This window comes from Bufo bufo, chromosome 5 (assembly GCF_905171765.1).
Source record: "Bufo bufo chromosome 5, aBufBuf1.1, whole genome shotgun sequence".
In the NCBI taxonomy this organism is placed as follows: domain Eukaryota; kingdom Metazoa; phylum Chordata; class Amphibia; order Anura; family Bufonidae; genus Bufo; species Bufo bufo.
Genome location: NC_053393.1, coordinates 38,789,805 through 38,802,508, shown reverse-complemented (window position 1 = coordinate 38,802,508; position 12,704 = coordinate 38,789,805).

Genomic DNA, 12,704 nt, shown 5'->3' with positions numbered 1-12,704 from the left:
CTAGCAACGCCCCTGCACAGACCTAATACTTCTCACAGCTAAGGGTTTGCTACAATTAAATCCAGTTGAAACAATTCTCTGTGAGCGAAAGAATCTGAACGGATACATTTTACTGCAGTGATACAATGTAGCAAACTAGCAGGACAGGATTTGTGCTGCAGATGTGATTAGCTCACATGTGATCTCCTTAGCTTTGGGGGCTCTGTGATGGATATAGGAAGGGGTCCCAGCGGTGGGACATGCACCTATCTAACATTGATGGCATATTCTACACAACCCCTTTAACTGCTCCAGATCATTTGAAATAAAAAGGAGCAATTTTACAAATAACTGACCTCACTGAAAAGTCAAATTGAAAAATGTTCGTTTTGTGTCTTCAGCTCCTATGTGTTTCCATGGTAACAGACTACAGAGGGAATAGAATACAATTAATGTAGAAATGAATGTAGAATGTAGAAAAGAATGATTTCATTCACTGACAACAAACAGAGCTCTGCAGATGACGTGAAACACAAAGCATATTAGAAAGTTATAGTGAATACACTTTATTTACCTTTGATCTGTGAACATTTTTTAAATGGGACATTCAAGCCTGAAGTATTTATCACCTATAAAGTAATAGGGGAGGAATGCTTGATTGGTGGGGTCTAGATCCCTGAGACCCCCACAGATCATTAGAATTGGGGGGCCCAGTACCCTGTTTCCACTAGAAGTTTATGACGGAGACAGTTGAGCACATCAACCTCCTCCTAACCTTAGTCCTATGGCTGGTGGGAATAGGGGGCCAAGGTACCCCATTATGCAATCAGTGGAGGTCTCAGTAGTAGGACCCCCACTAATCTAACATTTACCTAGTGGATAGACGAGAAATGTTGCAGTCTATGAATACCCCTTTGTCATCACCATATTTTCAATTCTTCCCCTGGATGTAAAAACATATCAGGCCATGTTGGACAGAAGATATACCAAACTATTGGCCAGCCTATCAGGTACCAGGACCAAGAAGCATCTTCTCAGTGTGGGATCTCCTGCCTTAAGTCTCATGCTTGCTCCTGAAAGCTCAGTAGATAGCGGTAAGTAAGACTGTGAAGGCCATAACTTGTATCTTGTGGACTTCACACATAGGTGATGGTCTAAAGTTCATTATTCATGAAGGGCTTTTCATGTAATCATGGCTTCCCACATGGAACATAATGATGGTGAGAAGAAGTGGAGCGGCAGGATGTTGCTCCTGTACTACATAAATTATCAATGACTCCCAGACATAATGCGGAACAACATAAAGCAGAGGTTATTGATTGAAATCTAGAAGACCACAGAAAGCAAGCACTACCTGTCAATATACTCATAAATAACATGTAAAAATGCATTAGCAGGAAAGGAGGACTGATGAAGTAATCAACCGCCCACAGTTAATTGGCCAAGTGTACAATGCTCTCTCCATGGTGCTGAAGGAATCAAAGGGTTGGATGATCATCATTATGGAGATGCTGAGAGGGTATGATAATACATATCCTACAGTTCTTGGATTGACCAGTTGTGTTACAGTTAGAGATGGCCTTGCGGTTCGCCCGGCGGTTGTTTCGCGGTGAACTTTGCTCTTTCGCGATTCGCTGAACATTCGAACCTATGGCGATATTCGCCATATTTTTTTGCATAGCGGCGAACTTTGACCCATGGCACATCCATCAGTTGGGACAGGACAGCCAATTGAGACATTTCAGCAAATGGACATACCCCCTACCCTATAAATAAACCCGATCTGGCAGCCATTTTGCATTCTGTGTTTTGCCAGTGTAGGGAGAGGTTGCTGTGTGGAGCAGGGACAGTTAGGGACACCAAACGCTAGCTAATAGGACCACAAAAGTCCTTTTAAGGACTGGTATAGGTGTGCTATCGATAGGTGTGACATACTGAGGGTTGTGATATACCTTCTAACATAGAAAGTATATTATAGTGTATTTGTATTGTGCAGCAGTTGTGTGCGGTTCTGCTGCGATACCGCAGCTAGATAGAGGGACAAACGCTATTGGAGTAAATAATTGCAACTGGTGTGAAAAAACTGCTTGAGGGGTGTGATATACCTTCTTCCACAAAATACTTATTGAGGGGTGCCATATACCTTCTTCCACAAAATACTGATTGAGGGGTGCTATTGCTATATACCTTCTGCAGCGTCCCACATATGTGTGTAAATGGGACACTTTAACCCCTTAAGGACACAGCCTTTTTACACCTTAGGACCAGGCCATTTTTTGAAAATCTGACCAGAGTCCCTTTAAGTGCTGATAACTTTAAAACGGTTTGACTTATCCAGGCCGTTCTGAGATTGTTTTTTCGTCACATATTGTACTTCATGACACTGGTAAAATGGAGTCAAAAAAAAAATTTTTTTTGCACCAATAAATACCTAATTTAATAAAAATTTGAAAATTTTTTGCAAATTTCAAAGTATCAGTTTCTCTACTTCTGTAATACATAGTAATACCCCCAAAAATTGTGATGAATTTACATTCCCCATATGTCTACTTCATGTTTGAATTGTTTTGGGAATGATATTTTATTTTTTGGGGATGTTATAAGGCTTAGAAGTTTAGAAGCAAATCTTGAAATTTTTCCGAAATTTACAAAAACTCAATTTCTAGGGACCAGTTCAGGTCTCAAGTCACTTTGCGAGGCTTACATTATAGAAACCACCCAAAAATGACCCCATCTAAGAAACTACACCCCTCAAGGTATTCAAAACTGATTTTGCATACGTTGTTAACCCTTTAGGTGTTGCACAAGAGTTATTGGCAAATAGGGAGGAAATTTGAGAATTTCATTTTTTTGTCTAATTTTTCATTTTAACCCATTTTTTCCACTAACAAACCAAGGGTTAACAGCCAAACAAGACTGTATCTTTATTGCCCTGACTCTGCCATTTACAGAAACACCCAATATGTGGCCGTAAACTACTGTACGGCCACACAGCGGGGCGTAGAGTGAAAGGTGCGCCATATGGTTTTTGGAAGGCTGATTTTTATGGACTGGTTTATTTACACCATGTCCCATTTGAAGCCCCCTGATGCACCCCTAGAGGAGAAACTCCCTAAAAGTGACCCCATCTAAGAAACTACACCCCTCAAGGTATTCAAAACTGATTTTACATACGTCGTTAACCCTTTAGGTGTTGCACAAGAGTTATTGGCAAATGGCGATGAAATTTGAGAATTTCATTTTTTTGCCTAATTTTCCATTTTAACCCATTTTTTCCACTAACAAAGCAAGGGTTAACAGCCAAACAAGACTGTATCTTTATTGCCCTGACTCTGCTGTTTACAGAAACACCCCATATGTGGCCGTAAACTACTGTACGGGCACACAGCGGGGCGTAGAGTGAAAGGTGCGCCGTTTGGTTTTTGGAAGGCTGATTTTGCTGGACTGTTTTTTTGGCACCATGTCCCATTTGAAGCCCCCCTGATGCACCCCTAGATTATAAACTCCATAAAAGTGACCCCATCTAAGAAACTACACCCCTCAAGGTATTCAAAACTGATTTTACAAACTTTGTTAACCCTTTAGGTGTTGCACAAGATTTAATGGAAAATAGAGATACAATTTCAAAATTTCACTTTTTTGGCAGATTTTCCATTTTAATATTTTTTTTCCAGTTACAAAGCAAGGGTTAACAGCCAAACAAAACTCATTATTTATGACCCTAATTCTGTAGTTTACAGAAACACCCCATATGTGGTCGTAAACCGCTGTACGGGCACACGGCAGGGCGCAGAAGGAAAGGAACACCATATGGTTTTTGGAAGGCATATTTTGCTGGACTGTTTTTTTTGACACCATGTCCCATTTGAAGCCCCCCTGATGCACCCCTAGAGTAGAAACTCCAAAAAAGTGACCCCATTTTAGAAACTACGGGATAGGGTGGCAGTTTTGTTGGTACTAGTTTAGGGTACATATGATTTTTGGTTGCTCTATATTACACTTTTTGTGCGGCAAGGTAACAAGAAATAGCTTTTTTGGCACCGTTTTTTTTTTTGTTATTTACAACATTCATCTGACAGGTTAGATCATGTGGTAATTTTATAGAGCAGGTTGTCACGGACGCGGCGATACCTAATATGTATACAATTTTTTTTATTTATGTAAGTTTTACACAATGATTTCATTTTTAAAACCAAAAAAATGTTTTAGTGTCTCCATAGTCTAAGAGCCATAGTTTTTTCAGTTTTTGGGCGATTATCTTAAGTAGGGTCTCATTTTTTGCGGGATGAGATGACGGTTTGATTGGCATCTATTTTGGGGCGCATATGACTTTTTGATTGCTTGCTATTACACTTTTTGTGACGTAAGATGACAAAAAATGGCTTTTTTTACACCGTTTTTATTTTTATTTTTTTACGTTGGTCATCTGAGGGGTTAGATCATGTGATATTTTTATAGAGCCGGGCGATACGGACGCGGCGATACCTAATATGTATACTTTTTTTTTATTTATGTAAGTTTTACACAATGATTTCATTTTTGAAACAAAAAAAATCATGTTTTAGTGTTTCCATAGTCTAAGAGCCATAGTTTTTTCAGTTTTTGGGCGATTATCTTGGGTAGGGTATGATTTTTGCGGGATGAGATGATGGTTTGATTGTTACAATTTTGGCGTACATGCGACTTTTTTGATCACTTTTATTACCTTTTTTGGGAAGTAAGGTGGGCAAAATTTCAATTTCCTCATAGTTTTTTATTTTTTATTTTTATGGTGTTCACCGTTCGGGTAAAGTAACATGACCGTTTTATAGATCAGGTCGTTACGGACGCGGCGATACCAAACATGTGTAGGGAATTTTATTTTTTTCATTTTTTATCAGTGATAAATGTGTTTTTTGATTTTTACTTTTTTTTCACTTTTATTCACTTTTTTTTGACCCAGACCCACTTGGTTCTTGAAGATCCAGTGGGTCTGATGTCTGTATAATACAGTACAGTACAATATATATTGTTCTGTACTGTATTTTACTTACACTGAACAGATCTATGCCTTTCAGCACAAATCTGTTCAGCACCATGGACAGCAGGACGCCTGAGAGGCGTCCTGTTGCCATGGGAACCTTCCCCGTCTGCTCAGTACTGCTCAGAAGCAGCGCAGACGGGAAAGGGTAAGGAGGGGATCTCTCGGGGGGCTCTTTGGGGGCTCTCTCCCTCTCCATCGGGGGGCTGCAAAGGCACAGCAGCCCCCCGATGGGAGAGGGAGGGAGCTCCCTGCGCTGTTAACCTTTTCCATACAGCGGTCCGTATGGACCGCTGTATGGAAAGGGTTAAACGGCTGACATCGCATCGCAGATGTCAGCCGTTTATACCAGGGTGCCAGCAATGTGCTGGCACCCTGGTATACCCACTGAACACCAATGAATTTTCAAGGGGAGGCGGGCGGGGGATCGCGATCCCGCCTGCCGCACCGCCCGCCTCCCGCACCGCCCACACCGCCCGCAACCCTCCCCCTGCACCTCCCGCCACCATAAAAATCATTCGGGGGTGCAGGGGGGGGTGAATAAAACTTTTTTTTTAGGCATATAAAGTTTCTGATCCCCGCGGTCAGGGACCGCGGGGACCAGAAACTTCAGAAATCGCAGCAAACCGCAGGTCTGAATTGACCTGCGGTTTGCCGCGATCGCCGACATGGGGGGGTCACGGGACCCCCCCGCGCATTTAGCCTAGGTGCCTGCTCAATGATTTGAGCAGGCACCGGGTTCCGATCACTGCCAGCCGCACGGCAGTGATCGGAAATACATAGGACGTACCTGTACGCCCTGTGTCCTTAAGTACCAGGGCACAAGGGCGTACCTGTACGCCCTATGTCCTTAAGAGGTTAAACATCTGAATATTTATGTATTTGTTTTGTATGGTATTTCCTTTTATCAGACTGGCAATGTCATTTGCACCCATTCGCCCCTAGGTGGTGCTGGCACCACATAATATATGTAGCTTGGGTGTGTCTAGAAGTTAGTTAGTTGAAGTTGGAGTGTGAGAGGAGGAGAAGCAAGTTCATGGAGGAGAGAAACAGGCCTAAATCATCATGTAGCTGTGTTCCTTTCCTCTGGGCCCTGATCAAGCCTGGAGAAGACTACCACAGCAACCAAGCACCAGACAAGTGAGTCTATGTACAGAGATGCAGAGTGCCTAGTGAGGGTAAAAGCTAAACTTAGCTTATGGACCTCATTAGCATAAGTGACCAGGAGTAGCGTTCCGAGTGCCTGGACACAAATGGACAGTTAGTGCGCAGAATTGTCCTTATCCACTACACAAGCCTTCCGGGTCATAGTGGAAAAACCTATTTAGAAGAGAATCCTGCAAATAATGAAGCAGATGTGTTTGCCTGCCACAAGGGCTGACACAATTTGCCATGGAACTCTTAGACTGCCCCTCGTCGAGTGTCCTGTCCGAAAGGACGTTCAGCGCAGCAGGGGGATCGTGACCGATAAGCGCACTCGCCTAGCTCACGACAGTGTGGACTACCTCACATTTTTAAAAATGAATGAGGCATGGATCTTGGAGGAATTCAACACCTGTGATGACCACGTGTAATTGAATTTCCTCATGCCAGCCCACACATATCCACCACCACCCAGTACAAAGAATGGTCCTTGCCTTATGTATATACAGTGGCATAAAAGGCCTTTTATGTCAGGTGAATGTCTAATTTTTGGGGCCTATACTGGCCGACAGTTACATTTTTATCCTGTGACCGCCTAATGTACCTCCAGCCACAGAATCCAAAGTTCTTTGCTGTCAGGTGAATGCCTATTGCCTAATTTTTGGGGCCTGTACTGGTCGACAGCTAAATTTTTTATCTCTAGCCACATAATCACACCCTTGTCTCACTCCTCTGCCTCTCATTATGGTGGCGTATGAACCGCATTCACCATAAGGACCTTCTAATATCACAGGATCATGTGACTGTGCCCCCCACTCCGTAGTGTGCCCCTCACCCTTTACTGTGCCCCCTTATACCCTGCATTGTTCCCTCTTACCACACCCTGTGCAGTGCCCCTAATCATTCCCTGTACTGAGCCCTCTTATACCCTTCTATCCGGTCACGGTATGGCATTGTTATCCTGTCACTGTACAGAGGTGTTATCCGGTCAATGTATGGCGGTGGTATCCAATAACTGGATAGCCATAACTGTATCCCTTTCCCTGCCCACGCCATCCTTTTTTAGACCTGGCATGAGCGGGAAAAATATGCACATTGTGCTGCTAAGGACCTTAGCGCCACAATCTGTGTCAGAAATACGCCTAACATAGACGTATTTCTATATAATAAATGATCACCTAATTGTATTATTATTCGGGGGTAGGGCTAATATCTTTATATTATATAGATTCTATTGTATTATACTGTGCCCTGTATTTCCCAGTAGAAAATGATCCTTGGGAAACACAGTCCTCATCCCTGACCACCAGGACCAGGCAGCGCTCTGTCAGTACATGGTGGCCTCCCCTCTCCGCCATGCTGCTCCGCTGTGTACTGGTGCTTATTCTGACACTAGGGCTGGGTTCACATCCTATTTTTGCCATCCATTTAATGTATACCAAAAATGTATGCGTTAACAGATGCCTCAGACTGATGCCGTACAGTGGCGTCCGTTCACCATACAGTTCCATGGTAGAAACAAAATTTACGTTAACGTATGCATTTTTATAATGGACTCTGCAGGATACAAAAACGTGGAGTGCTACACATTTGTATACATCAAACTGATAGGGAATAAAAATTTTCTAGGCTCCACATTTTTTTGAGTTTCACTTTAAGACGCATAAAAATGGCCCCTGATTAAAATACATATTTTTTGTGGGAATTTTTGCCAATGATCCCCCTCTGGTATATCACTGTCCATGTTGTGGGATTATTTGTGTACTTCTAGTAAGTGTTTGCTGGCTGCAAATATGACCTGAAGGTTTTTCAGTTTCGCCTGCCATTAAAGTGAATAGGGCCTGCCGCAAACTCGCGGTTCGCGAACATTTAATCGCGAATTGTCCCGGCCGACGTTCGTCCATCACTAGTTACAGTTGACACTCCAATGCCCTAGTTGCAAAATGTGCAGAATTAGGTCCCATAGCTAGTCATACATCCTACTGATAGTTCTACTAAGACCAGGGTAGCTGGAGATAGTCAGTCCTTTGTCATGAACATATTGATGCCAAATTGTGATGTGGAGAGTCTAAGGGGTTCACTAGTCTTCACACTTGACCTCTTAATGTGGTATTGGACTGAAACAAGTTGTGGTCCTCAGAGTGGCTCACATACATTAATAGATGTGGACAATTGATGTAGTCAGATGGGAACAAATGTGGAACTTGGCCTAGAATGTGGTGCCAATGGGCAGATAAGATGAGCAACAAGCCAAACTGGAGTAAGGAAAACTTGCCAAACCGGAGTAAGGAAAACAAGCCAAACCGGAGTGAGGAAAACAAGACAAATTGGAGTAAGGAAAACAATACAAAATGCAGTAAGGAAAACAACCCAAACTGCATTAAGGAAAACAACCCACACTGGAGTAAGGAAAACAAGCCAAACCGGAGTGAGGAAAACAAGCCAAATTGGAGTAAGGAAAACAAGACAAAATGCAGTAAGGAAATTAACCCAAACTGCATTAAGGAAAACAACCAACAATGGAGTAAGGAAAACAAGCTAAATTGCAGTAAGGAAAATGAGCCAAACTAGAGTAAGGAGAACAAGCTAACATGGAGTTAGGGAAAGAAGTCAAACTGGGGAAAGGGAAACAAGATAAACTGGGGTAAGGAAAACAAGTCAAACTGGGGTAAGGAAAACAAGTCAAACTGGGGTAATAAAAACTAACCAAACTGGGTTTAGAAAAACAAGCTAAACTGAGGTAAGGGAAACAAGCCTAACTGGGGTAAAGAAAACAAGCAAAACTGGGGTAAGGAACATAAGCCAATCTGGGGTAAGGAAAGCAAGTCTAACTGGGGTAAGGAAACAAGCCAAACTGGGGAAAGGAAAACAAGCCAAAGGGGCAAGATGAGTGAGGAACCACAGATGAAGCTAGAAGTCAGGAGACCTCAATAACGATTTTTTTTTATAATGATGTAAGTCAAGAATGAGTGGCCAAGGACACCTAAACAATATTAGCCAGGCTAGTCAACTTTCAGTACTGGAGCAGATCTCATCAGAGATGGACAAAGACTAAACTAAGCCAGGATCAGTACTTAGGCAGAGGAAGACTTGACAGAGGCCTGGAGAGAACGAGTCATATTTCAATGATGATACACCACCTGCCAGTGCCAATCACTCCTCCTATCCTAATATACAATCTCTACTTCCTATATCAGCCAGTTAGTCCCCTAACTTCTTCATCCTCTTACAGCTGGATCTAAGAAGTACTTAAAACAGAGCAGCCATTTTTAGCAACCATTAGCTATGATTCAGTCACATAGTCACACAGGCTTCATATAAATGCATTGTCCCTGCTCTCATTTTACTGTGGCTCTTCCTTTCAGAATTTGCATTTCAGTGCTTGATTTTAGCAACAAGGAAATGAAAAAAAAGAAAGAAAAAGAAACCCACGACACATTAGTTTTCACCGAGTTTTCACACCTAAAAATGTAAAGGAACACTCCGGGCTACAATGATAGAAATGTATTGTGTCATGTGAAAGTAGAAGGTGGGGCAAGACAAAAGAATTTAAAGAACAGCAGAGAAAGAATTTCTGGGTCATGCCTCCCTTCCTTTCACATGGCGTAATACGATGTATCAGTTTTTCCCAGGCTGCCCCTTTAATACTAATAACTGGTATCGCTTTAAAGAGCCTCTGTATTAAACCAGTGACTGGTTTACTACTGGTATAGTGACTGGTAGGACTGATCATGCTGAGTAAAATAATACCTGCTTTTTTGTTTGTAGAGTGAACTGTTGCTTCTTTTTTCATTTTTATGCAAAGTAGAAATTTTGAGCACTAAGGGTCTGGCCGTAGCTCTTGGAGCACCACTAATGCAACGTTTCTGTGCTCTCCACCCTCTCTCCTTCCCTTTGATTTCTAGCCCTGGGTTCTAGCTTTTAATGTAATATAACAAATAGTCATTTGTGGTCCAGTGTTGTGTAAGCCACCGGCACCTCCAGGTGGACTGGGATCTCAGGCAGCAGATTGAGTAGCTTCACTGAATGTGGAAGAGCACAGTTGCTGAGAGGATTATGAGGTGAGTACTGTATGTTTCTCTTTCTCTCTTATTCAGAGCTTCCTCATCTACCAACCTACAGGAAAGCTGAGATTGTGCAGAGCATTAGTGGTGCTCCAAGCACTACAGCCAGCACCTTAGTGCTCGAATTTTCTAATTTGCATAAATAAATAAAAAAGAAGATATCTCTGCAGCCGTTCACTCTAGAGACATAAGGCAGGTGTCATTTGACTCAGCATGATCAGCCCTGCTGTAATAGGGTTGATCATGCTGACAGAGGCTCTTTAAATGAATGCACCAACAAAAAGATTTCAAAGGAAACTTTACTTTAAATCTCCCACCAGTGTCTAAGCTGCTTAAAGAGCCCCATGATGTCTGCTGCGACCTTGGCTTTTCAACACATTATGCGCCCGTCCTGTCATTGTCAGATGCACTTAACATAAGGTGAGAAAGTTACAGCAACATCAGCTCTTTAGGGAAAAACACATAATCAATCTCTTCCTCCAGATATTGTGAGAGAAGACAGAGCTCGGGGATTGCATTTGGTCAGATTTCGATCCTTATTCAAATGAAAGCTCATTGAATGGAGCCTTCTATTATCACAGCAGGAATGATCCGACCCGATACTACTGTAATGGATTTAATTAGAAATTTACTCTGCTCTCCGTAAAGATGACACAATGTCATATAGAAGGAGAGGTATCTCAAATTCCTCAAGTTCTTATGCCATAGCACTTTTTGGAACTTGGGGTGGAGGCCCTCTATGATTTGGCCTTGATCACTCACATTCACCACTCAGATACAGCAATGGATACATTGTTTAATACCTACTAATACTTCCATACTATGCACACGTAGTGCTGCCAAGCAGTGACTAAATAAAACTGTCATATAAGTCCTAAATAATACCTCCAAACTGTGCCCAAATACTACTGATATATGTCAGCATCGTAATGCCATTCATGGTATAAATAATACCGCTATACATTGCCTAAATTGTGAATGGGGTTGGTAGGAAAGTGAAGAGGGTAATGCTTAGGCTACTTTCACACCTGCGTTAGGTGCGGATCCGTCTGGTATCTGCACAGACGGATCCGCACCTATAATGCAAACGCTTAGATCCGTTCAGAACGGATCCGTTTGCATTACCATGAACAAAAAAAATAAAAAAAATAAAAAAAATTATTTTTTTTATTTTTTTTTTGTTCATGATAATGCAAACGGATCAGTTTTGACTTTACATTGAAAGTCAATGGGGGACGGATCCGTTTGAAGATTGAGCCATATTGTGTCAACTTCAAACGGATCCGTCCCCATTGACTTACATTGTAAGTCTGGACGGATCCGTTTGCCTCCACACGGCCAGGCGGACACCCGAACGCTGCAAGCTGCGTTCAGGGGTCCGCCTGATGAGCGGAGGACAAACGGTGCCAAACTGATGCATTCTGAGCGGATCCGCATCCACTCAGAATGCATTAGGGCTGGACGGATCCGTTCGGGGCCGCTTGTGAGAGCCTTCAAACGGAGCTCACAAGCGGAGCCCCGAACGCAAGTGTGAAAGTAGCCTAAAAGGGGTTGTATCAAAATAAATGGTTATCAATAGGGAATAAACATCTGATAGGTGGGGGTCCCATTATTGGGACCCCCACCGATCATGAGAATGGGAGTCTCCTGTCCCCAGAATGAATGCAGCAGAGGTTGCCCATGGTCACAGTCGTCCCATTCATTCTCGAAGGAAGTAATAAAAATTCTGTACTGTACTGTACTCAGCTATCTCCAGCAGTATCAAAAAGAACGAATGGTGTCAACCCCTTGAAACTCTGACCAAATACCACCGCCATGTGATGTTTATGTTTAAACAATTTTATAGAGTTTTCCATGTAGTATAACATCGTTAAATGCAAGTCACAATAAAGGCATTTGTAAATCAGCAAGACGGTATCAGTACAGTTTAGTTTTACAATACCAAATAAGTGACTGTCCTTGGTTGCTGCAAGATGTGGACTAGTATAGACAACACATGTATGGTTAAATTAAAGAATGTGAAATGAAATCGGAGAAAAGCTGAAGAAGAGACAGGAGAGAAGAAAAGGAGATGGAAGTAATAAGAGAGAAAAAGAAAAAAAGGGGGGGGGGGGGTTCTTATATATTTAATAATCTCGGGGGAGATGACTCCACAAAACTGGAGGTTCCTTTAGGAAATCTCTCAAGTGGAGAGTAAGGAAAGGAAGTTTGTGGAATTCTGAAAATCTTTCCATTTCGACCAGATCCTTATGTGTTTGGAGGACTGATCATTTGCTTCGGAGGAAATCTCCTGCTCCTGGAAATCACTGCTCTCCTCCAGAGGAAATATATGACTTCAGTTGTTCATATTCCAGCAATGAGATTTGCGCGTTAGGAAATTTTGCGGCTATCGCGGATAAAGAAGGCAAAGGGTTCCCTAACAGAAGGTGGTGAAAGCGAGGATCGTCTATAGCCCGCATACCAAGGAAAGAATCTCTGCCCGTGCTGGCGGAGAAGGC